General features: G+C 44.1%; 1 protein-coding gene across 3 annotated transcripts in view; it reads left to right on the forward strand.

Moving 5' to 3' along the window:
- ELF1 (E74 like ETS transcription factor 1) overlaps window positions 1–27,627 on the forward strand; it is a 74,306-nt gene that overhangs the window by 3,961 nt on the left and 42,718 nt on the right. The window contains exon 1 of one of the 3 annotated variants that reach the window (XM_084306370.1): window positions 17,511–17,571. The exons of 1 other annotated variant lie outside the window; for it this stretch is intronic. The gene's annotated coding sequence lies outside the window, so the exon portion shown is untranslated. Of the gene's footprint in view, window positions 1–17,510; window positions 17,572–18,677; window positions 18,809–27,627 lie in introns of those variants that run through there. One more of the 3 variants, XM_084306372.1, reaches the window with a different exon arrangement.

Raw genomic sequence — 27,627 nt, forward strand, 5'->3', positions numbered from 1 at the left:
TTTTTTTAATAGACTAAAACTTTTCAGTCAATTGTACAAACGCTTTTACTTACTCGTATTACTCATTGTTGTTTTCCTGGCTGAAAAATTGCAAACTTTAAAATGGAGCCCCTGAAATAAATAAGAAGCTGCGGCTGACTGGTTCTGAATCTTTCAGAATGACTTAACAATTGTTAAAGACCAATTTACAGTAGAACTGGAGCAAATTGCTTCCCAGAGTTTTGAATTGTAGAAAACCACATCTCCCGAATTCCTAAGCTATTCATCAGCTGTTCAGCTGTAGCAGGCTCACCCTGTATTGTGTCCCTGATATATCTATTAACTTTGCAGCGAAGTGTGAGTTGAAAACAATCGTGCCATGGAGTCACAGTGGAATAAATACCACAAACATTGGCAAAGTTGCTTCATAAATCTTAGTTTAGAGAGGAACTTAGGCGTGGCTTTCTTCTGCGTGCGTGCAGCTGTTTCTTGTGGGGTCCCCCAGGGACTGGGTCTTGGTGCAATGCTGTTGAATACCATTCTATTCACAGTTTTTGCAATGACATCTCATCTTTACTCATAGATGATATACAGGTTTGTACACACACAAGATACAGGTTATTCAGTGTACTCCAAATCACATTTTTAACTGGTTCCCATCCAGCAGAATGCGTTGTTCGTGCAGCCAGCCACTAAGGAATGAGGAATGCAGTTACACCAGCAGGATGGGAGGCTGTCTGCAAACTGGTAATTTGAAAGAAGGTTTAAGAATTTGTGTGGATAATCATCTCGCTGGGAGTTTTCATTGTAATCCTGTCAACGAAGTGTGATCTTTGGCTACACAGCAATAAAAATAGTGCATAGGAATGGGAAGGGACACGGCATGAGTAAGATCACTGGAATTCTGAGTCTGCGTCCGGTGTCGCTGTTCACATGAGGAAGGATGTGAAATATTAGTAGGAGCACGGCAACAAAAGTGTTCCAGGATTTAAAAAAGAAGCTTTATAATGCAGTTTATCAGTTCAGAGGAAACTGAGAGGTGAAATGATGCCTGTATATGTCTTACATATGCATAAGGAAATTACATGATAGTTATTTGACCCTGTTGAGACATCCAACATGTCTGGGAGCTGGAGTTGGGTGTGTTGTGTCATGAAATAATAAGTAGCAACGAGAGTAATTACTCATTTTAATGAGTTTAATGTTGCTGGGAGTGTTTAAAATGAGATAACGTTCACTATTCAAAGAAGTGCTTTGGGTTGGTTTTATGGGGCACTTTGTTAGTGCATGTAGAAAGGGAAAGGACTGTGCACTGCTCACCTGTGCTCTTCACCAGATCAAGAATACAAGATTATTCATAGTCCTGTCAGTGCATTGTAGCACCTGTTGCTACGGTGGACATTATGGTAAAACGGCACGCTCCAGAAGTTGGCCCATTTTCTCTTGGTTCAGGAGGACCATTTTTTTTTTTTCTTTTTTTTTTATTTTTTTTAATTTCACTTCTGGGATTATGACGGAAGATTGTATACTTTTTGCTTTCCTCAGGAGCATTAACATCTGGTTGCAGCTAGAGACAGGATTTTGGGTACTCACCTTCCTCACCTACTGCTCTCTGTCAGTACAGAGAATCCTCTCGTACTCACAGGTTGGTCTACCTTCTTTCTTCGCTCAGCAGTCAAGGAAGATGGCTATATTTAGGGATGGAGAAATTTCCTCTACCTTTTAGCAGATAAGGCATTGTTCACCATTTACAACTGACCTACTGTAAATGTAATGCTCACAGTACCCTGAAGCCCACCCTGCCCTTAATTACCTCGCTGTCCTTTGGACAAGCCTCTCCTGCTGCCAGATCTCCTGCTGCAAGCAGACGGGTGTGCTGGAGACGAGGACGTGGGCATGTGTACATGTGGCTTGGCAAGCTAGCAGGACCAGCAGTCGCTAAAACAACAGAAGTTATGGTGGTGAATTAATTTCATAACCTGAAACACACGATGGGCTGCTCAAATCAAGTCGAAGTATTACTTACCAAGTTTCTTTTCAGACAGCTTCGTGCTAAAGCTAAAGGTTTAATTTGGCCTGGGAATTGCACTTGAGCCTAGATAGTTATGAGATGATGTTTTATAATTCCATAGCTCGTACTTTTTAATATAACAAACACTTTTTTTTTTCCCTCTGGCAGCTGAACCAGAGTAAATATACTTGAAGTATTTCTTTCCTTAGAAAATTTATTTTATTATACCCTACTATAGGGTAAATGGTACATAAAAGCATGCCAAGATCTGACTTTCCATATTTCACACGATGGTCTTAATTTGATCTTTTTCATTCACACTTTCAAATATCCTCTGAGAATTTTAAGGTAACTAATTGCACTTTCTGTACACAATGACATCACTGGAAGGTTTCCTATTGAGAATAACTGAAACTTGAGAAGCCTAAGTTCTTGTAAATCATTATCTCTAGACTTGTCAAAAACATGCATACGAGTATTTCTGCTTATTTGGATATACTTAAGCACCAAAGTGCTTGTCTCAAATGTGATTTCTAAAACATTTTCCTCAGCTGCTGTACTGAGATGTGTGTGTTTGGGAAAAGAATATGAATACAGTCTTCTAGGGTTTGGCTCTTGCGCCTATTGCTACGTTCATTGAAGTTAATGATTATGCCCTATTGGCTTTGAGTATATACAGAACCTAATTCACTAATAAAGTGCAAATAAGGTTGGAAGTTTTCAGTTTAGAGTTCTAATTAGGTTATTTCATAAATTCCTTCTTGGAAAACGGCAACCAAAGCATCAAAAGTAAATTTTGAATCCTACTGTATTATTCCAGTAGTTTGTTATAAATTGGGTCATTATGGAGATGATTATGAGTATCACCATGTGGTGCCTGTTTTGAAAGTGTATTCATGGGTTACAGTTTGCTATCTCTTGACGTCTTATTGTTAAGTGATTTATGTCGGTCTGAAGGGGATATCAAATCTGAATATAAAATTTATAAAGAGGCAAGATGCATAACTATATAATCTGTATACCTAGAAGCACAAACTGTGTGCTTGTGGGATAATTACGCACCCAGATAACCAAATTAAAAAGGAATAGTAGTAGGACTGAGTTGTTTGCAAGGTTTATTTTTTCCTCCCTTCATCAGTGCTGCATATAACTGTAATCAAGGTAGTTAAAAGTTTGGTGTTTTTATTAAATGTGTTATTCTGTTGCTGTCACGTGTGGACTTCCCGCTCCGTCTATCATCTGGTACATCTGTGGCCAGTGAAGACAATTCTGCCTGCTCCATAGGATTAGTTTGATTTCCTTGCTTTGTTTTTACACATATATTGTTATTTCTTTTTTTGTTCTTAAAATGGACTATTTCAGATTCACCTGCGTATTCTGCGCACTGATATTCTTGTCTCTTTCCTCCATTAATATCATAGTGACATTAAGCAGTTAGTATCTCAAGTACCTGGTCATACAGGCATTGATGAAATTTAATGAGGTGTTTCAATTTGCTTGACCTTGTTCTGCAACTCGTTTATGCCTAATGTATTCAAGTAGGAAACTCAGCATGCCGAGTCCTGGTTGAAAGTTGCTCACAAGGTAGCTGCTGCTGCTGCAGCTTCCCTTTCAACATCTGGTGCTGCTCGGAGAGAAGCTGCTGCTTTGTCATTTTAAGAAGCTCATGCATTAATCATGCATTGGTTATTTTGGGGGCATGCTTGGGGTATTTGGAGGTAGTCACAAGAAGTTCGGTTTTCTGCCTTGAGAAGTGGAAGCGCTGGTGGGAAAGTTACAGGATTCTGCACCCTGCTGCAGATCTTCGGGGACATTTTTTTGGCAAGGGGGATTGGATAGCATCCAGGCATCTGTTCTTTGTTCTTTATTTTTTGTTAAGAGATGCTGTGTAAGTGTGGAAATTCGGTGAGCAATGGCAAGGTCTTTCAATGTTGATCACGAGAATGACAGCAGATGCATCTGTTTTGCAGGAAACCGAAAGAGCCCACTTTGTCAACAGTTTAAATTACTGAAGAGGCGCTAAGGTTATGCTACCCTGTGGCATAGGATTTGCTGTGGTTTTTTTTTGTTTTTTTTTTTTTTAAAGATATATGACAGAGGAAGGGGCACTGTGGGTAAAAGGACAGCAAAACTAGCCAGAAAATGGATAGAGACAGTACTAAGCATTCATATACCGCTGTAGGAGCACTGATAATGAAGTGTGGCGATCACAATCGTCGCTGGTAGACGAGCGCAACAGAAGTGAAGCCGCTACAGAGCTCCAGAAGCAAATCCAGCCTGTAGACACTTCAGCAGTACCTTCTCCAGACAGAAATGTTGCCTCCGAAATATGATGTTGTTGCAAATTGGCTTTCAGTCAGCTCTTGTACAGCTCTTCTGCTTGCTCTTCCCCTGCAGGAGAGAAACATCGTGAAATGGGACAGCACCACCAGACAAAATGGCTGACATATAGTCAGTGTGGGTCTCCGCTGGAGACAGTTGTCTTCTAAGTTGATGTTGGGCAGGAAAAGGCACTAACTTCTTCACCATGGCCACCATCACTCTTGCTGAGGGTTTGCACAGAGGGGAACAAGGCTGAGGCCTAAATACGAAGTATGGGACTCATAGTCAAGATGCCATTTACTGTGGTGACCCAGCACTGCCATAGCTGCAGGGGCCACTGCTGTCTTCAGTCACTCACTCCTGCCAGACTGGCCAGATCACTGTGGGGATCCTTCTATTTCTGCCAAAACAATCCGTTTTACCTACGTGGTTTAAACGGTTAATTTGTGTTAGTTGCAGTGGGCTGAGGAATTTAGGAGCCAAAGCTGACGTAGGTTCTGGTAAATACACTGAGATGCTGCTGGGGGGTGGGCTGAGGAAGTTGGTGGTGTCTTAGTGGAAGTAGTAGAAAAAAACAACACAATTACTAAGACTTTTTAAATTCAGTTTTCGAATATTAATATTACATGGTAGTGAAACTTTGCTGCTGTTACAGAGGTATTCTTTTAATGAAGGAATGATCTGGCTTCTGACCATAAATATACTGCAGGCAAGATGTTGAGAGCCAGAACTGTACTTTTTTTTTTATTTTATTTTTCTTCACCAATGACCATTTGTGAAAATTATCCAGGACACTTCTATTGATGTGAAATGTTTTTCATTTCTGGTGATCAAATTCACTGGTATATTTTTATCGTTGATTTTCTTTCGGAGTGAGTATGATTGCATCATATTATGTACCATGTCCTAGGTAAATTATTGCATAGCATGCTTTGGGGGGGGGAGAGAGTGTTGTTTGCTTAAGAGGTCTTCCTATTTTATTTTATTTTTGAGAAGACATTAACTTTTGCAGGTGTTGTATTTTCTCCCTCAGAAATAAAAGCTTCATCAGAAATGCAAGTTTGTGGTCTGTCACTTCTGTCATTACTGTGTGACTGACAGCTGGAAAAGGTCAAATCGTATGAGCAGCTGTTATTGTATTAGCCCCTCATCTTTCTTTAAGGAGTTTTTTTTGTTTTTTTTTTTTTCTTTCACTAAATCTGTATGTTAGCTTTAAACTACTTGTTTAATGCTTTCCTGAAGGAAAAAAAAAAAAAAGGTACTTATACAAGGAATTAATTGCCTTTATGGATATATAGTGATACATGCTTTGTATGTTTTAAGACTCAAACTAGGTTCCAGGTCCTATGTATTTGTCTCAGCACCTGTTGAGCATGTTACTTTCTGAATTCTCTAATCCTGTAGGGTTTATGTATTCTCCCTTCTCTTATCTCTATATTGTTGACAAGAAGTTGAGCAACATTAAATATTGTTAGAGACTGCTTAGTTCTTTGGAGCTTTTTGTTTATGACGTGTAGTGGACAGGCATGTAAAAACTTAGTTTGTTTTTGAGGTGTAAAATGATCTGTCATGTATGTTCAGATTTAACTTTCTATTCTGCATATTTTATTATCAAACTGAGCAGTAGTGGTACGGGTGTTTCAACAGCCACAAGTGTTTGTGCAGGGGTGGTTTGAGGGTGAAGGTACGTAGTTCTGGTTCTTTTGTGTTGCAGTCATTCTGCAAGTGCAAATGCAGTGCTTTAGCAAAGGAAGCTATTCTAAAAGGGAAATATTAGGAACAATACTGAATCTGCGGGCTGTGTTAAAGAAACCGGGTGGCTGCTAGGAAAAGGTGGCTTTACGAACACTGTAACTGGCACTCCTTTGGATGTGTGCTCCTTCTTTCTTATCCAGTCATGTTTCTAAATCATATTACCATATTCCTTTATTTTTTTAGTAAACTGAAGACAAGTAGAAATAAAAACCTGTGGTGTTTTTTTTTGTCTTTTGGTCATTCTGGGGAATGCCCTTTCTTGGGATTGCTTGTTTTATCTGCTAGAAAAAGGCACTGCTAACCAGTACCAGAAATGCAGATAAGTACATTACAGCTCTCTGTGGTTTCTGGCTGGAATGTGGTCGCAGCTTGAAGTCAGGCGTCTCCATGCTTTTGCTGTGTGGAGCCACTGCTATCTTCTTTATTCTGAAATATATCTTGGATGTTCAGATGCACAAGGAATAGTGACTAATGCTGAGAATGAACAAAAACTGGGTAAATCAATTTAGGAAGGGAAGGAAGTAGATTAAGGTAGATCCAGAGTAGTTTTCTCCTTCTAACTGGCAGGACGTGAGCCAGAGAAATGAGATACAGAAGAAACTGTGAATAGCCCTGCTGATAAAACAGAGATAATCTGAACTGCTACAGAATATCTGGGAGCTGGGTCACTGTGTGCAGAAGAAGGCTGAATGGACTTCATTACCCGTAGTGTAAGGATTTGGGGGGAAGAGTCCTTTTCAAGAACAAAATGTTAGCTTTTACTAAGCAGGAGGAATACAGACACAAATCTGAATGCTGCTACCAAATAACACTGCAGAACAGTCATATGTAGGTAGATTTCTTTTCCTCTCCTTTCCTCTCCCCTAAATGTTACGATATACGCATGGTGTTGTTTTGAGGACACCTTAAGCATGGATAGGCATTTTTTTTCATGAAGTAGGTGAATGATCAGATTTCCTAAGTCAGGGATTGCAATCAGTGAAGCACTAGAGTGTTCCAGTTAGGTATGAATGTCCAAGAGCTCAAGCTCAACATCTCCCGAGTCCTTTTAGTTGGTCCACAGGGCTCGCTTTGCTGTGGTTTCCAGATGGGGGGGAAGAACCTGATGAATGCTGCAGGAGCCAATTGTGGTTGTTAACTTGGGGTCCAGTGCTGGTGGTCAGACCCAAGAGGAAGACAGTGGGGAAACTGGGGCAACAAAGTCCCTTCAACACAGGTGAAGTGACCTGTTTGTTGTCTTAGCTGGGGCTGCAAGAATGGCTGTTCTGTGCAGGTATCATTTTCAGTCACAAGGGGTGTGGGAGAGGAAATTAAGTAACCTGCCACCAGATCCATTTTATCTCATTAGTGATGGGATATTTTTTTCCCAGAGGTTTCTAAATCTCTGTACCTTCGTCGATTAAACAAAAAATGAAAGTGATGGATCACCAGAAGATAACTTTTGGGGGCTTGTCCAGGCACACCTTGCAGAAGTTTCTGCTCTGCTCAGAGCCAAACAGAGAAGATCGTGTGGGTGATGTCGGATGACGTCTGAAAGGAGCTTCATAACAAGACTGAGTGCACCAAGATGTAAAGAGAGTGAAACAGAGAAGCTAAAGGTGGCCAACTGTGGGGTTTCAGATTAACTGAGGGGTGTTCGTCAGACCTCGTTATAATTCCTTTGCAGTGTTTTCTTTCTGCATATGGCTTCCCAGTACTCTGGGTTATATACAGCCATATACTGTGTGTGTATATAAATAATATCTATATGTACAACCTATTTAATAAGCTGGAAAAAAATCTTGATGCTCAGGGCTAAAGATGTTAATCAGTTTGTAGTGGTATATTTACCTCTACCATAGCTATGTTCTGCTTATTTCTCTGTTTGCTTTATAATCGCATATTGACATTATCTTAAGTGTGTTACTCTTCAGGTATGGTTTAGTTTTGGCTTTATTCTCTCAAGCCTCTCTTGGACTGAGGGTTGACAACGTTTGCATAGAAACACACCTTTACTAGTCCAACTTGAAAGAGAGGATTTCATCTTGTATTTTGACCTTTCCTATAAAATTCAGTAACTTGACTTAGGGGATATTTCGAATGCAGCATCTAATGAAGTCATGAGTGGGACCCTCTCATCTTCTCCATTCATGGAATAAACCTCACCTACCACAAGTCTTCTCATCCACAAATACTGGCACCCAAAAAACAATGAGGAAAACTGACTTCACAGCGTTTTCTGACTATGCTATTTTGGATATAAGGGTAAGGGGAATGGCCTTGGATTAGTAAGTGTCATTGCCTTTTTTTTTTTTAAAGCTTGTGTGGTTGTGCCAATATTGATGTTCTGCAGGGTGGAAGGCTGATGTGTGAAGCGGTGAGAGCCTGGTTATAATTTTCTGTAGCTAAGTGGAACTAGCAAGGAAAAGGCAATATATTTACAGATTGTATTATCAACACCCCCCACGCACACACACAGACGCATCGCAGAATAGAGAAGCGTGGAGGAAAACAATCCTTGAGTCAGGACAACCACTCCGTGATTGTATGTACTTTCCCCCCCTCTTCTATTTTGTTTTGTCTATTTAGATTAAAAGGTCTTCACTGTAGTATTTTTGCCCTGCAGATCTGTAATGGCCCCAGCCCCTCCTCGCCCAGTGGCATCCCATCGCAACACCTGCAGGCATCCAGCTACAATTTCACCTGAAAAAAATGTAAATGTGAATCGTTTGATGACACCGATGGCTTTGCAGTAGGAGGCGTTGGGCCTGGTGGTGTTTTTCCTGTTTGCTACGTGGGCTGCTAGTTGACATTTCATGGTACAAGTGAATTTTCCAATGTGTTGTATAATTTTGTTTCATAATTCCTGTCCCTCCAGATCTGACTGCTGCCAAAATGTGCACATACGATATACACGTGTAGCTCTGAAAACAAACACTCGCTGAATAATGGCTCTTTCTTGACTAGTCTGGGTGAAAATCGCTGTGTTTTCAGAAGGCGGAGTCAAACCCTGGGGTCAAACTCTCTTAGATGTAGGGTGTTTGGGATCTGCTTTCTTCATTTGGGATTTTCATTTGGGAAAGCATCGGTCTGCTGCAAGCAATTAAGGATTAGCAATAAAGGAATTAAAGGATGTTTGTTTAGAGCTTGTTTAGGGCAGTTAGTTTTCTTGTAGAACAGCGTAGCAGAGAGAAAGCTGCTCCGAACTTGTACAAAGCAGCAAATGTTCAACAGGCCTGGGGATGTGCAATTAATCTAAAACAAAAATAATACAGAAAAAGTCATTTTCTTTACCCTTTCCCTTTCCTGAGTGAGATCATCGACTGCCTCAAGAAAAGCTCTTTTAATTACTTGGAATATTAAAATTAAATTAGTCTGCTACTCTTCACTAGTGGTTGAAATCTGGGAAGGTTTCTGTGACCATAGTCGCAATTGGTGTCTTTCTGTCTGATTCTCAAAGCTGGAAAACATTACTAAAGTGTCTAAAAAGGGGAACACTGGAAGTGAGAGTTCAAGAAATGAAGTTGGGCACAGGAAAGCAGTGGATGAAACTTTGCATTTAGGCTACCAGCCTAGGATCTGAGTGCTCTGCTGTCTAATGTAGGTCTCACCAGTCCCTTGATGGGAGAGGGAGTTAAAATCTTTCCAGTGTGGCTAGCTCCAGCTTTTTTTTCCTCAAAGCAGGGGAGCCCTCCGTAAGTGAAGGACAAAATGGGTTCTAAGGTGAAACGTGAACACAGAGATGCTGAATTTCCAGTATCGGACTAAAATAATAATCACTAATGTATACATAGTGATTGTATAGTGCTTTGGACGGAGCATGGAGGATACTAAGTGTTTTCTAAGTCTTGGGGAAATGACAGGCTGCTCAAGGAGACTGCTGAGCTCCCTCCATTAAGTAAATTACCTCGGTTAGTGGAAAGCAGGAGAAAAATGCCATGTATGAAATCATGCCTGCTGTAATATCCTCTTGTTCTCTTAGCCTCTGGTGCCTGATGTTGTTTTCGTGGCCCCCTGAACCACAGGGTAAAGACAGATGATTCCTGTGAGGCTTTTGGAAAACACTTAGTGGGGACAGCAATTTTCTTTGAAGCTAGGCCTAGGTGTATGCATGCAGTAGTGTCTTCTAGGATACATCTGCTTGTCGCACCTCATGTTTATGGGCAAAGGACCAAAAGAGGTGAAGATTTGGTGTCTTAGAGAGATCCACAGGACTGTAATCTGTGATTTCTTTTAGGACAGCTCACCAGGACAAAGATCAGCGTGGAGACACGGCTTGTGTTTGTGCAAGCAGCTTGAAATTTAGCCACGAGATCACGGGGTTGTCCTTCCAGCTGTCAGTCCCCCTTATCTGTAGCCCAAGCCCCCTGATACTCCCCCTTTTTCTTTCCTGTAATCTCCTTTTTTTTTTTTCCCCTTGTCTCTTCTCCATGATTCATGTATGCATCAGTTGACTAATGGGCCATGTATTTGGGCAGGTAAGGCAGCCGCTAAAAGTATCGATCGCTTCCTGAACGAGTGCGTGAGCGGCTCATGTTTCTGGCTAACTGGTCTTTAATAGCCAGCCCTCCACCTGAATGAGCTGCAATGGAAAATGTATTTATTTAAACGAGCTTAATTTTTAATTAATTTTTTTTTTTTTTGCTTGTGGTGGTGGTGTTTTGTTTTTTTTTCCTCCTGCCTCTCCAAGTTAGCCCTCTTATCTTTCCCCACTAATTAGAGCAGCTGGACAAGCGGTAATAAACACACTTTCCTTTCCTTTGTGCTCGTAACCTGAGCGGTGCCAAAATACTCTCTTGTGCTCTCATCTGGGCATATTTATGGAGCTTCTAAAAATCGACGTGTATCAAGATTTCCTTTTTTTCTGTAAACGAGGCCTGCATCTGAACCGGGAGCCCGCCCAAGCGTGTGAGGTAGGCGGCATGGCCGGCCTGGGGCTGCGGGGCCAAAAGGACGACGAAAATCAGATGGGAAGCCAACAGTTTTTTCGTCTGACTGGAGCCGTGGAAAATGTTGTCCCTACGTGTGCATGTGCTGGATGCCGTCTGTTATTGTCTGAAACACAAATGTGCATAAATAATTGCGTGGTGCTGGTTCGAGGTATCAAGAGCCATTTCCTGCAGCGCGGCTGACTTTCTGGGGCTGCGCCGTCTCCGCAGCCTAACTCCCCAGCCTTTAAAAAAGAAAAAAATGAAAGAAAAGAGGAAAAAAAAAAATAAAATAAAGGCAGCTGCAAAAGCACAGCATTGGGCCCGGAGTTGTCCAGCAAAAGGGCGGTGTCTGGCTGCTCTCCCTTAGGAGAGAGCTTGGTGGGGAACATGGCGATCCCTCCCCCTGGCCGCTCTGGCTGTATAAAGGCCAAACAATAATAGTAATGCGAACGTCGTCCTGCTCGAACTTCTGTGCCAATCTGTGAGCCTGTCTCAGGCTACACCGAATATTTTGTCCGTGAATAACAACATTCCTTGCATAGAAACTTTTTTTTTCAGCTCGAAGCTTCATTCTTGATTTGATTTTTCTACTGATAAATATAGACGTGAAAAAAAAATCCAGTGTTCACGGCGGATTTTTTTTTTCCTAATGTGTGTTTATTATTCATGAATGTGTTGCAACATCCAAAAATGTAACGAGTGACTCACAGTTCGAGAAGAGAAAAAATATAGCTTTTTAATGAGGACTCCTCAGTGGGCTGCAGACTGTCCCAGTTAAGAGGCCGCAGTTTGATTGTATCAAACTCATCCAGTCCTTGCTCATCTAGTCCAGAACCATATGTTTGCAAATATTTGGTTTTATTTTTTGTATTACTATTTATTTTGGTGTAAGAAAGGAGAAAAAAAAAAAAAGAAAAAAACAACAACAAAGGCTAAGTTTACTGTTATTGGCGTAGTAACATCTCTTGTAGTTGTAATAGTTGCAGGATCTTATAGTTGTAGATAAGAGGTTTGTATTCTTATAAATTATCCTTGCAAGGACTCCTGAGCAAAGAGAACAACCCTGTTAAGGCAATAGACCTCTAAAGGAGTGTAATAGTAGGGGATCAGAAGCTCAAGTTGTGGGATGATCTACTGATCTATTTCAAGAATCAGTATTGTCTTTCAGAAAATACTGCTTCTTATTTTTTGGAAAATTGAACTTTTTCTTTCATTTGTACGGTTTTGAATTTTACCAGTCTCATTTCATGCTCAGTATCCTCTCACCTCTTTGTCCTTCTAGCCCAATAGGAGGAAACCCATATTTGCTTGAAAGCAAGGTGAGTGCAAACCCATAGAAATAGGTAGATGACCTAATACTTGCCTTTCAAGCCGGCTGTATACACAGGTGATCGTTTCCTTTTGAATGCCACGAATCTAGCAGTCAGGATTGTATAGCTTTGTATAATCCTGAAGTCAATTTTTCAAGATTTTCCAGAGCTGTTACGCACACTGTCTGAGAATTCAGCATAAAAGCATGGCACTTCTGTGCCCTTGCGGTCCTCTTGGGACAGCCAGTAATTATTACCATGCAAAAATGAGGTCATTTTGGCTTTATTTATTGCAAATATTTAGCATTGAGGAGTCTTAGTGAGGCGTTCTGTATATTACATGGCATTGCTGTTATGGTCTATAACTACATTTGAGTGTTGAGTAGAACGGCACCACCTTGAGTCTCCCACCTTGTTTCCACCTGTAGATTGAAACTGCGATTCCTGTCTGTTTTTTTCAGGGAGTAAGCTCTTCTAGATTTAAAAAAATAATAATAAATTCAGATGGAATTACCCAGTTATTTTCAAAAACACATTTCTCTGCCCATATATTTCTCAAGTCTTTCCATCAGTTGGCTTCTTTGTCGTATGGGCCATGATGGGACAGAGTCTAGAGACAGTATTTAAAGCTAAAAGGGCTATTGGTCTTTCTGGATCACTTTAGCATCCCCAAATGAAGGACTGGGAAGTGGTAAATTAGAAGTGAGTTGTGTTTTAGGATGTAACTGTCTTGTTTGTCTGTCTGACTGGGGTTAATAAGAATAGTAGATGACGCACAACGATTTCTCCTGGCTGCATTTGCAGATCATGATTTCATTCTTTGCTTCATGATTTCTGGGGATCTGAATTCCACTCAGAGAAGTAGTAAGGGTTGTAAATTTGTCCTCTCTATTTTGATGTCCTTGTTTTATTGTCTCATCTGTGGGTCTAAACATGTAACTTCCACCAAATCCATTGGCAGGTGTATTTTTAGGATGGTAAATGACTTCCAGTGCCCTTTTCGAAACAAATGCACAAATGGCATGAGGAGGGATGGTGAGACAGAATTGGATCGGTCTGAGAGTCACCGGTTTAAGTGGTGTGGTTGTCCCTCCTCCCTGCCTGGATCATCCCCTGGATAACACGCCTCCTTTTTTTTTTTTTTTTTCAGCCAATGTGCAATCCTGTGATTCTTAGGGTGAAAAACCCTATTGCTCAGCCAGCCTAGCAGGGTGCTTCGCTACCACCCACGAAAGGGAGGTCCTCTGCCTTTTGCTGGCAGTGCTCGCTCATCGCAGCCCTTTCAGAGCTGATTCAACTCGCTAACCGCACAGAGAGCTGCTGATGCTCCCCACCCACCTCGGTCAGCTTTCTGCCACGTTCACGTGTCAAAGCAGGTCACTGGAAGGTTTAAGGGGTACCAAGTAGACCCGAACCAGAGCAGGGAGAGGATGGGGGGGAGAGAAAAGTGCGGTCAGGGTTGGTAGAGGAGTGTCAGAGAGAAGCTCGAGCGTGGCAGTTGTGGCTGAGATGGGATCAGGAGCTATCTCGAGTCAGAGCTGTGTTTACTGCCTGGATTTTTGCAATTCTTCCCCTCCTGAGTCTGTTTATCAGTAGAAAGGAGGGCATAGCCACATCTTAAAAACACATTCTTAGAAATACTGAAAGGTAATGCTTCGTACCAGAGGCAAACCTGTAACCAAAGGAGGAAAGCACGAACTTAAAAGGGCAAGGAAAAGTGACTGTGCAAGTAGGTTGTCCTTGAGGCTTGCCATCTCTGAGATGTGACCTAGGAATACCTCAGAGGTGATCCAAGAAGGGTTTGTGCAAGGCTGTGCAAGGTCAGGGGTTTGCAGCTGTGTGGGATGTTGCTGTTCTGCTGGCGAAGGCAGCTGTCTTGCCACATTCAGTAGGAAACACTGGATGCAAACCTGGAGGTATAAAATGGATGAGGTTAAAGCTCTCCGGTGCTTGGTTGTGAATCCATTGCATTTGAAGCATTTCCCTCACCACTTCTACTACTTGGGCTTAAATTTCTGGAGGCTTGGAGTTTCCTGACCACAGGGTTGCAAAAGACTCTTGTGTATTTTGAAAGATGACAGCATTTATTATCTGAAGGCTTCTGATCAGACGTAGGATGACCAGGTTACCTTCCCTCCCAGCCTGTGAGAACACTGGCCTGTCCAACACATGCTTTATTTACCACCACTTTCCATTTCCTACAATTCAGCTAAAGTTCAGGTGACCATTGCAGTGAGTCAGTGGCGTGTTTCCTCTCAAATTCATTGTGCTCTGTGCTCAGCATGTACCAAAATATCACTGAACCATACCTTAAAGTGCACATTGAGAACCGATAGCTGTGATGACTGCGCTCTAGGTATCCAAAAACCCTGAGTTCTGATTTTCTCCTTTTGATTTGTGATGAAATTGCTGAACAGTGAACTTTTATATATCTGACATCTGTGGATAGGAACAAGTTACCTCGCAATCTCTTGATGCAATTTCTCCATCTGTAAATATTTGGGTCATTGTGCATTTGGCAGCGTTAGACTGAAACTGCTGTGGGTTTCTGTGTTTTTTGTGGCACCTGCTGCAGAGGGAGGTGCCAGTCCACAAGTCCCAACTACCGGGACAGAGAGACCACAGCACTAAAATGCTGGAGCAGTACCAGCACAGTTTCTTGGTGTAGATAAGGAGAGAGAAGGGTGCGAGAGTTGAGGTGCTAGCTGGAGTCTTCCCTTCAGCCTGAAGAAGTCCCTTTCAGCACGTGTGGCTGTGGGAGCCGGGGCCAACGAAAGCTTGAGAATTTGATCACGCCGTATTTATTTATTTGTGCAGCCTTAACTTTTTTGGCGGGTTGGTTCCCCCGCCCGCTTCGCTGCGCGGCTACGCAAATATTTGCGCGGGGAAACAGCGGGGGGAGTAGCTCGGTGTGAGCAACATGCAGCCGGGATGGAGGGGAAAAGCTGTTTGATTTGGCTTTGGCCACCCTGTTGGTCAGTGTCTAGCTATGTCTTTGGGGCAAATGGGGGTGTGAATTTCATAGAGATACTCATCACAGCAATGGGCAAGGTCACTTCTCTGAGCCAGGCTCATAATCGGAAAAAAACCTTATACAGTACGAGGGATGAACATCCACCTGCGTTATCTCTTGCTAAATATTTCTGCATTTTGTGTGAGCTTTTAAAAATATATACATTGCTTCCAGATTTAGCCTAGAAGCAGCAAAATGTTTGCATAGTTTGTGGTCATACATCACTCTGAATGATTTTTCTATTTGGTTGATTGCCTGGATAAGACTCCTGCTTTTTTCTTTTCTTTTCTTTTCTTTTCTTTTCTTTTCTTTTCTTTTCTTTTCTTTTCTTTTCTTTTCTTTTCTTTTCTTTTCTTTTCTTTTCTTTTCTTTTCTTTTCTTTTCTTTTCTTTTCTTTTCTTTTCTTTTCTTTTCTTTTCTTTTCTTTTCTTTTCTTTTCTTTTCTTTTCTTTTCTTTTCTTTTCTTTTTTTTTTTCTTTCCCTGTAAAACATAACTATTAGACTTACTTTAATAATTAAAATGGTGCTCTCCCCATGTCTGTGTTAGCGTCCTTGTAACTTCTGAGCAGCTGGGTCAGATTTCTCCCCTCAGAGCCCCATGATTTTAAAGTGCTAGAAACAAACGCTTTCAGAAGTAAGATTATATTAGAATGAAGCTGCTGGAGAGAGGGAAAAATGCATCTGTCAGAAGTGGTGGAAAATATACAGTGACTAAAATAACGTTGTGGTGTTTCCTCCATGTGGTTTCTTTTTTCACCCGAGAAATACAAATGAAGACACATTTTGATAAAGAGCTGTAGTGAAGCTACGTGAGTGGTGACTTAAGTGGTGACTACTTGGTAAATCATAGAAGAAAAAAAAAACAAACAACAAAAATGCTTCTGCTGCTCTGCTTGCTGTTGTTCTCTTCAAGTCTTCCTCTAAAATAGGCTGCAAAGTAATGGGATAAAAAATGTTTATTAAAATAATACCTGCGTATCTGTTCCTTACACAGTAAACTGGGAGCCACTTTTACCTTTGGGTGCCGTGAAGATACCGTAGGGACTGAATTAATTGCAAGTAAAACTGGAATTTTCTTCTCAGTTACTGAACCTGTGCAGTAGTTGGAGATATTAATGTCCCTAAGACAATGAGTTTTGCTCAGTGAATCACCTGTTGGACTGATGTTTAATTATTACTAGGGGGTGTTTAATTACTGCAGCATTCACTCATATTTGGAGTTTTTTTCCATTTGATTGCTAGAGGCAGCTTAAGGCTTTTATGCCTGTCTTGGTACAAGTGTGCAAAGTCACCTCAGCTGCCTTCTTTCCTCTGGTTACCCCTTCCTGTCTGCACGGTTTGGGGTCTGTGCCATGCCATCCCCACGCTTTGTGGTCCTGAAGTGGCACATTGGACGCTGTCCTTCTGGAAATTAGCTTTGTAGTGGAAGTTGAATGCACTTGCCAGCCTACAAACCCTGCTTGTGCTTACCCTTCCCACCAGCGCAGGAGGAAAAGAAATCTGTCCTGACCCGTGCGCTTACTGTATCTATAAGCCCCATCCACAGCCCTCAAGTTGCCTTCCTCTGCATGTTGGGTGGCTTGGGGCTGGACTGTGTTGATCGGGTGCTTATTTAGCACCACATTTGGGTTAGGAAGATGAGGAGCATGCTGGAAATTCACTGAGATATTCTCACAAGCCCCAGGTGCTGAGGTGCTACAGGAGTGAGGAGCGTGTGGGAAGTTCACTGAGATGCTCTCAAAAGCCTGAGGGATGTGGGTGCCACGGATCTCACTGAATTGGTGAAAAATGGTGTGGGGACTGTGTCTCCCTGAGTGATTTGGGGTCCTCCCTAGGTTATATTTTTTGGGGGTTTAGTGTGAGCACTGTGGTGGGTGCCAAACAGAAGTGGCTGTGGGACATCTTGTACGTCATGAGGGTGGCTGAGGCAGGACGTGAGGCAAAGACATGGCTTTGGGGACAGGGACGGGCGAGCTGAGGTGCCAAAAAGGGCTTTGCCCTGGGGCCAGGACACATGTGGGGACCCAGCAGGGCACCGAGGCCGCACCTGCCCGGCGGGGCACACCGGCACCGGAGCCCGGGGTCGTCGCCGCCACCTGCGGGCCGAGCCCGGCCGTGAGGCGGCCGCCGCCCGGGGCGTGCCGAGCCGAGCTGAGCCGGGCCGAGCCCAGCCCGGCCCCGCGGTGAGTCACCGGCCGGGGCCCGGGCACCACTTCCCCCCCTTTCGGCAGGAGCCATTTTAAGTGCACGGAGGAGCTGCGGGGCGGCCCGGTACGTGCCGGGCTGGGCGCGGGGAGCGCTGCTAGCCCCGCCGAGGGGGGCCCGGGGGAGCTCCCCGCTGCCAGGGGGGGCTCCGTGGAGGGAGGGGACGGGGGAGAAGCGGCTCTGGGGAGGGAGGGGAGCGCTGGGGAGGGACCGTGGTTGTGCGTGTCCCTTTTCGGTGTTTTCCAGCAGTTCGGGAAGTGTTGGTGGTTTTTTAGCAGCTCCTCGTCTGCCAGCACCTTTGCTCTGCCCCAACACGGGGCTCTGAGGGGCTGAAGGTGGGTTGCGCTCGACGCCCCGCTGCTTCTGCCCAAGCAGCCTCTGAGTGCTGCTTAAATAGAGCTGGTTAAATCCTGCCAGCCCTAAAAACGGGCAGGTGCTCGCTTTTCCCCTGGGAATTACTGGGAAGTGATGATAATGGGGATCACGCCTGTGGCAGAGGGACCGGGCACGTATAAAAATGGGGTTAGCGGTGGTGGAAGGCGAACGGGAAAGTCCCCGAGGCGGTTGTGCTGCGCCGAGTTACTTTTCAGCTTTCAGTGGAGGAAAAACACCTTGGTACTCTTTAATTATGTACTTCTGGAGTCTTGTGGACGAAGGAGTGTTCCCACCTTGTTGGCAGCTGAGCAGAAATGGACGCTAAGATCTGTAGGAGCGTGGGTCGCGCAGGTAACTTCGGACCCCGTGTTTCAGCCTCTCAGTTGAGAAACGAAGCCAAACATCTTCTGGAAACGCAGTGCCAGGAGGCTCAAACTGGTAGGCAGAGGGGGGATACTTCCCCGTTTCGTTTGCTGCCCGCAGCCCGTATCTGACAGCGTAATGGAGGCTTGCTTAATGCTGTGACTGGTGACAGGGGAGGGAGGGAGAGAGCGCCCATGAAGCGGTCATGCTCGGGGTGAGAGCCTCTTATCGGCAGCCCTTCCCAGCCACCGCCTCTATCTTCCTTCTGCACCTTACCGTATGGTGTGTTGTCACTGTCTTTTGATTTTACGTTTTGCATTTTTTTTTCTGTCGTAAAGAAACTTTTTTTTTTTTTTTTTTTTTTTGTAAGGCCTTTGGGAATTTTCTTGGTGCATTGTTTCGCTCTGACAAATCCACGGAGGAAACGATAAAGCTACAGAGGGACTGCTTGGGAAAAAAAATGTTTTCAGTAGGAGGTAGAAGCTTCTTACTGAAGAATTCTGTAACAGCTTTGCATCTCCCTTTTTTTTCATCATGAGTTTTATTTTCGGACCTTAGGACTGAGGTAACAACCGTCTGCCGCGCTCAAAGCCGACAGAGCGTGAGCCTCCCTTTCCTTACCTCTTTCCTCTGCTTCTTTTTTTTTTTTATTATTATTTTTTTTATTTTTTTGTGTCCCGGACCCCATCAAGACAGCCAGCCTCGACGTTTCAGCTATCCAGCCCTAAGTCGGCTCCCAAGCCCCAGCTGCTTATCTTGGGCAGCGCTTATTTTCTGTGCGAAAGGGTAAGGAGCTGCCGCTGCTTTCCCTTGAGCAGGGCTTCGCGGAGGAGCAGTTCCTCTTTGAAGGCAAGGCTGCCATGTTCAGGCTGTCCTCTGCTGCCGGGCGAGGGCTACGCCAGGACTACGTTTGTTTCTGTCTCAGGAGAAAAAAAAAAAAAAAGAAGAAACTCCTTTTCTCTCCCTCACCCCCCTCCCTTAGGCAGGGATCTTTCTATTTGGATTGGATTTGTGGCTGATGAGAGATGAGCCATGGGAGTGGTATCATAAGATGCCAATTAGCTTGGACGTTATTTCCAGGCCCATGCTTTTACAGAAATGCCTGTTTTCTAATGTGCTCTTTTTTTTTCTTTTTTTTTTTTTTTTTTTTTTCATCCGCTGACTAATAGAATTGCCAAGTCCATGATCTTGGCACTCAAACAAGAGAAGAGAAGGGAAAAAAAAAAAAAGCACAGATTTTGAGAATGTTGCTGGCCTAGTATAGCCTGATGTTTCAGTATTGGTACAAACTCATGCTTCGGTGGTGTTGTGCTTTCCTCTTCGGACACTTGTGTGCTTGAGAAAAATGCACGAGGGGTATCTATGCCTTTCTCTTTCTTTTCAGCAGAGCTGTGTTCAAGGGTGGGGACTACAGTCGACCTGTGCTAGGTGAGCTGCTAGCAAAAGCTCTGTAACATAAATTCAGGATTTACCCTTGTATCAGATAAGAAGCTTTGATCTCCAAAACAGCTTTCACTTCTTGCAAGCGTTACTAAAAGTTTCTGGGATTTCCCTGGCAGATTTTGTTGGTTTTGCTGACAGTTTTGGTAACTCTCTTGAGTTTTGTTGGGTGTGCGAAGAGCAATAAGAACTTTCCTCTGGAGTGATTCAGTAGAGGAGTGGCAGGAGGTGGAGTTCATGCTTCCAGACCTGGTTATGCCCCGCTCTGTGAGTGCTGAAACTTAGCGGCGATACCCCAGTGATTTACCCTCCTTATCCTCTTAATGCCACTGATGTGCTTTAGAGATTATTTGCCTTCTTAAATCTTATTTAAACGGTCCTTCCCAGATAAAGCGTTTGAGAGACTATACGTACTGAAATCGGAGGTCTTTTGCTTATCAGAAGTCTGCAGCAGCGATGTGAAATGCTCCAGACTTTCTCCCTCCCCTGACACGAAGGGGCTGAGCTCTGCAGGGGTAAAAATGGTTTGTTCTTCAGTATGGGCCTGGCTTCGGGCAAAGCCCCCGGCTGTGGCAGTCTGCGTGCTAACGGGATCCCATTAGATAGGGACTGAAGCTTATGCATGCTTACCTGGATGTGTTTTAGGCCTTAAATACCTCACAGCTGCCTTTAGGGATGGATTGTGCGGTCCTTTATCTGGCCTGAAGGAGATCGCTCACCTTGGCTCAGGGCTGACTTTGGGTTGGGTGAGGATCTTAATGTGGAGACGATGCCCATTTTGTTAGCCTCCGAGCTGCCTTCAGTTCTCAAACCGGGATGCACAACCCTTTTTTCATGTATCGTGGAGAAATTTTGTACAGCTCAGCTAATGTGCTAGGAATAAGGATCCCAAATACATAGGTTGGAAACTGTGGGAAAGAGTTGCTTTTAGATGGATTGAATGTCACTGTTTGCTTCTATAATTAGTTTTAGGCTATTTCCAGAACACCCTATATTTAGCTAATCATCAACATTTCTGCTTGAATATACCGGATACATATATTTTTGTGTTTTGAAGGGCATGTTTTGCACTTCTTGAGTGGTTACTGTTAACGCACTGTCTCCTGACTTCGTTTGAGAGCTTCTTTCACGTTTACCTAATTTGTCTTCTTGCGTGGTGGTGGTTTGACTTCTGAAGTGAGCTCAGTAGAAATGTTTTGCCGTACGAGACTTTTTCAGAATGGAAGAAGGGGGGTGAGCTGCATGCAAACTGCGTCAGCTCTTGAAAGAAAAAGAGCACATTAATACATACTGTGGCTGCACATACAGTTTCAGCAGTCTCTGTGTTTTGCTAGAATTCCTGATGTTTCTCACGGGGTGTTTTGGCCCTTCGTGAAACCGGCAGGTTGGGAGAAAGCTCCTTTGCTTTCACAAGCGTTGTATCAAGTCGCTTGTGCTGTTCCCTGGTTCCCAGTTATCGCAGTGTTTGTTCAGTTTTATATTGCAGCCGGGGAAAGAAACAGCAACGTGCGATTGTGAAACTACGGTTACGACTTGTGATACCTAGGGCTGACCACTGTCAGGGGATTAATGTTTAACCTGCTCTTCCACCGAGACTCAATTTCAAGTTAAAAGCAAGCTGACCAGGGTGCTGTTCGGTTTCTCCTCTGTCTGTGTGCCCCGCTAGATAGTTTTGGAGCTAGCGAGCGGTTTCCCAAGGCTGTGATGGCACGGTTTGTTTTTAGGGGACGTTGTCTCTCCAAGCAGAAGACCCTCTGAGGAACAGCGTTCCTGAAAGCCGTACCTTGAAGGCACCAGGACTTGGATGTTGCCTGCTGAAGGCAGAATCTGGCCTAGGAATATCAGTGGGAGGTGGTTTGTTAACGTTACCCACCCCCTTGCTCTTGGTAGGTTTGCTGTTCCGTGCTGTTTTTTTTTTTTCCCCCTCTCCAGAGCCTCTGTAAACTATGTGCTCCCCGTAGCTAGTCAAAAATTGTAACAATGCCTGTAAAATAAGCATGGGAGCTGAACGAGGGACTTAGCTATCAAGAAAATAATTTAAACGTTTACGTGCCGTGGAGCAGGGCGTGTGGCAAACCTACACAAACGGCAAGAGTTTGCTTTGCTGGCCACAGGCACCTCTAAGCCAGCTCGTGGAGATCTGGGAGCTCAGCAGGGCTCTCCAGATGCTCTCTCTGCTCTGGTATTCAGAGAGTGGAATCCTGCCTTTTTTTTTTTTTGTTTTAAATACTTCTGTTTATTTCAAAAAGAGAAAAGAAGGAACTGCGGAGAGGAAGTGTCTGTTTGGGGACTTTTTTTTCTTTCCAAAAGGTGGTTTAGACATATGAATGAAAATGAAACTCTCTGTGTTGAGAAACAGCAGGCAGGCGAACCCGAAAGTAGGTAGAGCTTGCAGCTTTTTCAAAAATACCGAACCTTTTCAGTTTGAAAAGTGTATTTCTTCCACTATCAGCTAAAAACAACACTAAAAAGTTGCTTTTGAAGCACCTAAGAGATGTAAAATTTTGTCTGATGGAGCTGCAATGTAGAGAGCCAGTAATTCAGACCGTGTACAAACGGACTGGGGAGGAGGGGGGGTGTCCTGAGGAAAACCAAGAAGATAATTACCATTGGTAGAAAAATGTCCTAAATGTGCACTTCTGGTAATTATATATGTTTTAGGTAATACAATATTTGACCATTTGTTGTTGTGAAAAGCTAATTGTCTTTTAATATGATCCCTCAAACGAGCTGTGTGAAATGGTGCTTCGGTGGCAATGGACTAGAAATAATTCTCAACAGTAACAAATGTCAGGAAACCTTTGCCAAGCTGCAGAACAAGGACTCCATGTTAAAAACAGCAGCGATAGTTACAGAAAAGATGCAATAGCTTCTAAGCCTTGTAGTAGAAAGGATGTGTTTTGTGGATTGATTCTGGCGTTTGCAATGTTTAAAGCTTCTCTTACACGTGCCCTGTCTTCAGGTGAACTTAGGGAAGATTTTGTTAGCTTGTGCTGCCAGGCTTTGTAAAGTCACTGATCCTGATCTGCACGTGGGTGTGAACTGCTGGGTTTCTCCCGTGTCCCCTTGCAAGCCTGTTGGGAAAAAAAAAAAAAAAAAAATCAGTAGGAAGGTTTTGTGAGTTCATTTTTGCTGCGTTTGGAGAAGCTCTTGTGGCTCCGCCTGTCGTGGACGCGCTCGGTGCCTGCAGCCTGGCTGGGGAAGTGATGCCAGTGCTCGCTGCTGTCGCTGCAGCTTGTGTTTCCCAGGCTGACGTGCACGTCAAATGTGCTTGGGCCTGACCCCAGCTGCTGGTTTTTACTCAGAACTGCAGGTTACAGGCGTAACCACCCTCGTTGCTTCGCCGCACGGCCCGTTAAACCCACGCAGCGGTGCTTCAGGTGGATGGATGTGCCCTGCAGCGCAGAAGGGAGCTTTGGAGAGAGCGAGTTTTGCTCAGAGGTAAACCCTTACAGCTCCCCTTCAGCAAGGTGGCATCTGCTGCGGCCCTTAGCTTCTTGACTCAGCAGCAGGTTGAGCCAAAGTTGGGATTTCAACTCTAGACGTGTTTTTGTACGCTTGCAAGCTTGCACCAGGCTAATTTGTTTCAAACTTAGCATGGTTGTGCCGAGGTTGAGGCTGTGGGATTACCCCTGCAGCTGCCTCCCCGCTGCTTGGTGTACCACCTTCTTTTTTCCCTCTGTGGTACCATGGGTTTTACCCCGTGTTTTATTGCCCTCCCCTCCCATCCACAGTCTGAACTGTTCGGGTGAGCAATGCCTTATCTGCTTCGGCTAAGAGCAGCCACGTTAGCAAATGAGGGCTCGTGCCATGCAAAGCTGCCTGGCTCGTTGGCTGAAGCAGGCTGGGACTGATTTAGGAGCAGTGGAGCCGGGCGTTTTGTGGGATTTTTCGTAATATGGGGCTGAAAAATAAGGGGGAGGATGAACTAGCACAATTTTCTTTGGGACAGGGCAATTGCCCGCAGCCAAAGCTTCAGTGAACAGAGCATGTTGTGAAGAGATCTCTGGGTACCCCATTTTTAAACCATTAAAAGCTTGTTTTCCAAATGAATTGTCTGAAGCATACATCTAGATCATTCTGGCTGAGAGGGGTTTGTTCACTGATAAATTAGGTTTTGTTGGAAGTTATGTAGTGGGGTACGTCTTGGTAATAGAAACTGGGAGGAAAAGGTTTTTATGTGTTGGTTGGGGAACGTCTGAGTAAAAGTCTGCAACGTTTTGGGTGGAGGGCGAAGCTTGGTCTTCTTTGTTCCTTTTCCTTCTGGGAGAAGAGGGGGAAGGAAACACGGGGTTGAGAACTGTGCTGCTGCAGCTTTCTGAAAGAATGTTGTTACCATCTTGCTTTGGTAGAAATATTCTAGTTATTCCTGTCTGCTAAATCGGGTTATTGAAATGAAATGATGACCTTTGCTCTGAGCCTGAAACGGTCCGAGAGAAAAGCAGGTGTTGGGGAAGATCAAAGCTCTTACCTCGGCTGGAAAACGTGAAGATAGGGCTGAAGCTCCAGGGATGCTGTATTCTTGCAAAACCTCTAAAAACTGGGAAGAATTTGAAAAGTTGATTATGGGCAGTTGCCAGGAGCTGTGCTGCGATAAATTATTAACTCATTGCACTGTACTGCCTCGCAGTGCAAACAGTTATAAGCTGGTTACTGTGCTCTGCTCGGTAAGTCAACACTGTAAAAAATTCCTTGGTTATCTGGAAAATGTCTTCTTTGGGATGTTTATTAAAGGGACACCGTAGGATTAAAAGTCACGTTTCCTTCTGGCGAAGGGGGGGAAGAGAAATCCGTGGATGCAGCTGGTTTCTGGGTGCCTGGGGGAGGCTGGTCAGTGGATGTCGCCTCGCTTGGTTTCGCTTTTGCTCCTCTCTACGCGGCGCTTCGCTGAGGCGTGATTCCTCCTACCTACCCGGAAAAACACAGTGGGAGCAAGGCAGTCGGCTTAGCACTTCTGGAGGCACAAAACAAGTTGACTCAGAGCTGTTTTGCAGGAAAAGGAGTTTTGCGGAGACCACTCCTCCCTTCTTAGCTGTAACCGAGGTAGCTGAAGAAGTGTCTTAGCAGGCTCCTCGGAGCATCGTGGTGGTGCCTTGCTGCAGCAGCTTCTTCAAGGAATGAGTTTTCAACTTTGTAAGGATTAAGGAATCCTTATTTCTGCCTTGCTTTCTTGATTTTTATAAATGCAGATACCACAATGTTGTTCTTTCTGTTTTTTTTTTTTTTTGTTAAAACACACAAACCTTGAAAATTTAGACAGTCTTTAGTTGCCCCAGTTTGACAGTGACTCATAAAGGAACACTCTTACCGTTATTCTAGCCCTGTACTTGTGCTACATTAATTTTTGACTAATTTAATAGTGTATAAACAATATACTTAGTGACGTGCTCATGTTATGCTAATACAATATACCACGAAAATAACGACATAGGAAACTTTGTTTGCTGTAATATCTGTGGCTCGTTAGCAGGGCACAGATGAACTTTCAGGGTTAAAAAAGAATATCCAGCTCGAGAGCAAACCATTGCTGGATCGGTGTCAACATCTGCCACCCCGGTTTTCGTAGGAAAACACTGAATCCTGCCAGTACATGTTGCAAGATATGACCAACGTGACTTACAAACTGAGAAGCAAATCTATAAAATGCTGTTGGCTACATAGTATTGTTGGAATCTGAGATGGAAAATACTTTTTTTTTTTTTTTTTTTTCTGTCCTCTTCTAAGTCCTTTTGCCAATCCAGCAGAATTTAGTAAGGTTCAGATCATGCTGCAAGGCTTTCTTTTTGTTCTGAAAGGCTTTTGAGCAACCATTTCTTTGTATATTTTTTAATTTGTTGTTCGTTTGGGGTTACTCGAGTATTTGTCAAGGGTGGACTTGTGTCAAAAGTGGACTTCCAAATGTTTCGGAAGCGAGCTTCTTTTATGTGTTTTTCCTGAGGCTTTCTGTCAATTTGTGATGGGCCCTGTTTAGGGCTTCTGACTTCGAAGGACGTGAATAGATCAGGCCCCGTGACATGGAGGGATGTGTAGTCTTGCCTTGGTCACAGAGCTCAGATGGAGACACACAGAAAGCTGGGGACAAAGCAGGCTCTTGTCAAAGGAGCCTAGTTACAGAACAGTTTCCTAATTAAAAATCAGGAGATTTTGGAGCCTGGGTGTCTTCAAGAACTAGCAAAGCACTGACTTTGAGATGGCTGCTCTTGTAAAAGTGCCAGTCACCGTTTGTGTGCAGTTTTATTCAGGAACCGTCCTGGGGTGGGGAGGGAGAGCACTGGGGGGGTGGAAACCCTTGGTTCCTTAAAGGGTAAAATGCCAGAAGCTCCAAGAAGTCCAGTTAAGACTTTTATTTTGTTCGTTTGTTTTAACTGCGTCTGAATTTACACAGAAAATGTTCCTGGACTGTAGTAGTAGTCAACAGTTAAATCTCCTAGATATCAGCTACTTTAAGTGCTTTAAGTGATACGTCTTCTACGGTGTCAGTGGGCGACCCTGCAGAGATATAAGAACTGAGCTCAGAAGAGGTTTTGCTACCGCTGTGACAGAAAAAGGTGGCCGCTTGTGAGGGAAGGATATGAGGCCATCTTGATAGCTACCCCCCCTACCTGGAGGGATAGTTTTTGGGGCTGGTTGAGGAGCTTTTTTCTGACAGATGATGTTATGGGGCTACTTGGGGCAGAGCAGAAGATGACTTAAGGAGGCTGAGCGTAGGATGTTACTTCTCTCGTAAATACCGCCAAAACCAGATACTGCACTGCCAGGAGTTTCTGCTTTTTGCTGAAACTTTGTGGTGTCTAACTTTGCTTCCTTAGGCCCTGTTAGCTCTTTGTGCTTCTCCTGTTGGTCCTCAGTGGTTCCTCAGCCTTTATGGAAGGTAGAGGTGTTAGTGGTAGGATCCCTGCAGATCCCCCAACGTGTCCCCTTTTGTAGGACAGGATGGTCCCATGAGGGAGACCAGCTGGGGCCGTGTTTGGCTGTGGTTCAGCTCTGAAGGTTTCTGCTGGATTGCTTGTTCACCTAAACCCAACTGCTTGGTTTCTTGGTGGCTTAAAAGCCTGTCTGAGGAAGGCCAAACGCCAAAGGGTCCGGGACTGGTTGTGGTGGACAAGAACTTGGTGGCCAGAACTTGAGGCCTTCAGGGGCCATGTTGTGACAAGCACGACCTCATTACTCCCCCCCGTCCAGCTGACCAGCTCAACATATTTCACTTTTCAGTCTTTGAGGCGCGGGCACCTCTTATTTCACTTTTTATTTTTCTAGAAGGAGTCTCCGAGCTCCTCCTCCTTGTGTGAGGCAGCAGAGCCCTGTCAGGAGGCTGGGCCCGGCCGGGGGAGCCGGAGGCGCGCTGAGGCACCGCTTGTGCCTCAGCCCGGGTATCGCCGCCTGGGTTTCCTGTCAGTTAAACCACGAGCCGGGGCAGATGCTCCCAGCGATGACTCCGCTTGCTGCCCTGGACGGCCATTATGCGAGCCAAGTGGTTCCTCAAGAACAGATTCGGGCCCGCACGCTCCTCATTGCAATCGCCTGTGCGAGACCCTCATTTAGATACCCGCGTAAAGATCAGGATTGAAGTGGTTCGAGAGAAAGCAGGGCTTGGACTCTTGAGGTGTGAACTGTAAAATAGTAACTAGGGGAGCAGCAGTCGAGCAGGGAGAGCTGGGGTCCAGCATTTCTTTGTCCTCTACCACAACTATAGGAGTTCAGAACAGTGTATGAGCAGCAGGAGGGTTGAATGTGGCATCACACAAGTTCATCAGCATCTTTCTGGGCAGATAATTGCCATCTTGCTCGACCTGGTGATTTTTTATTGTAAGATCCAGTAACCTTTAAAATATATATTCATATTTTCATTCTAATTCACTCGAGGGTCCATTTCTGAGGCATTTCTGGCTTCAAACAAGTTATTACACGTGTATTCTGAAATTAAAACAACAGAAAAAGCACATT

This window comes from Netta rufina (assembly GCF_964035555.1).
Source record: "Netta rufina genome assembly, chromosome: 1".
Taxonomy (NCBI): Eukaryota; Metazoa; Chordata; class Aves; order Anseriformes; family Anatidae; genus Netta; species Netta rufina.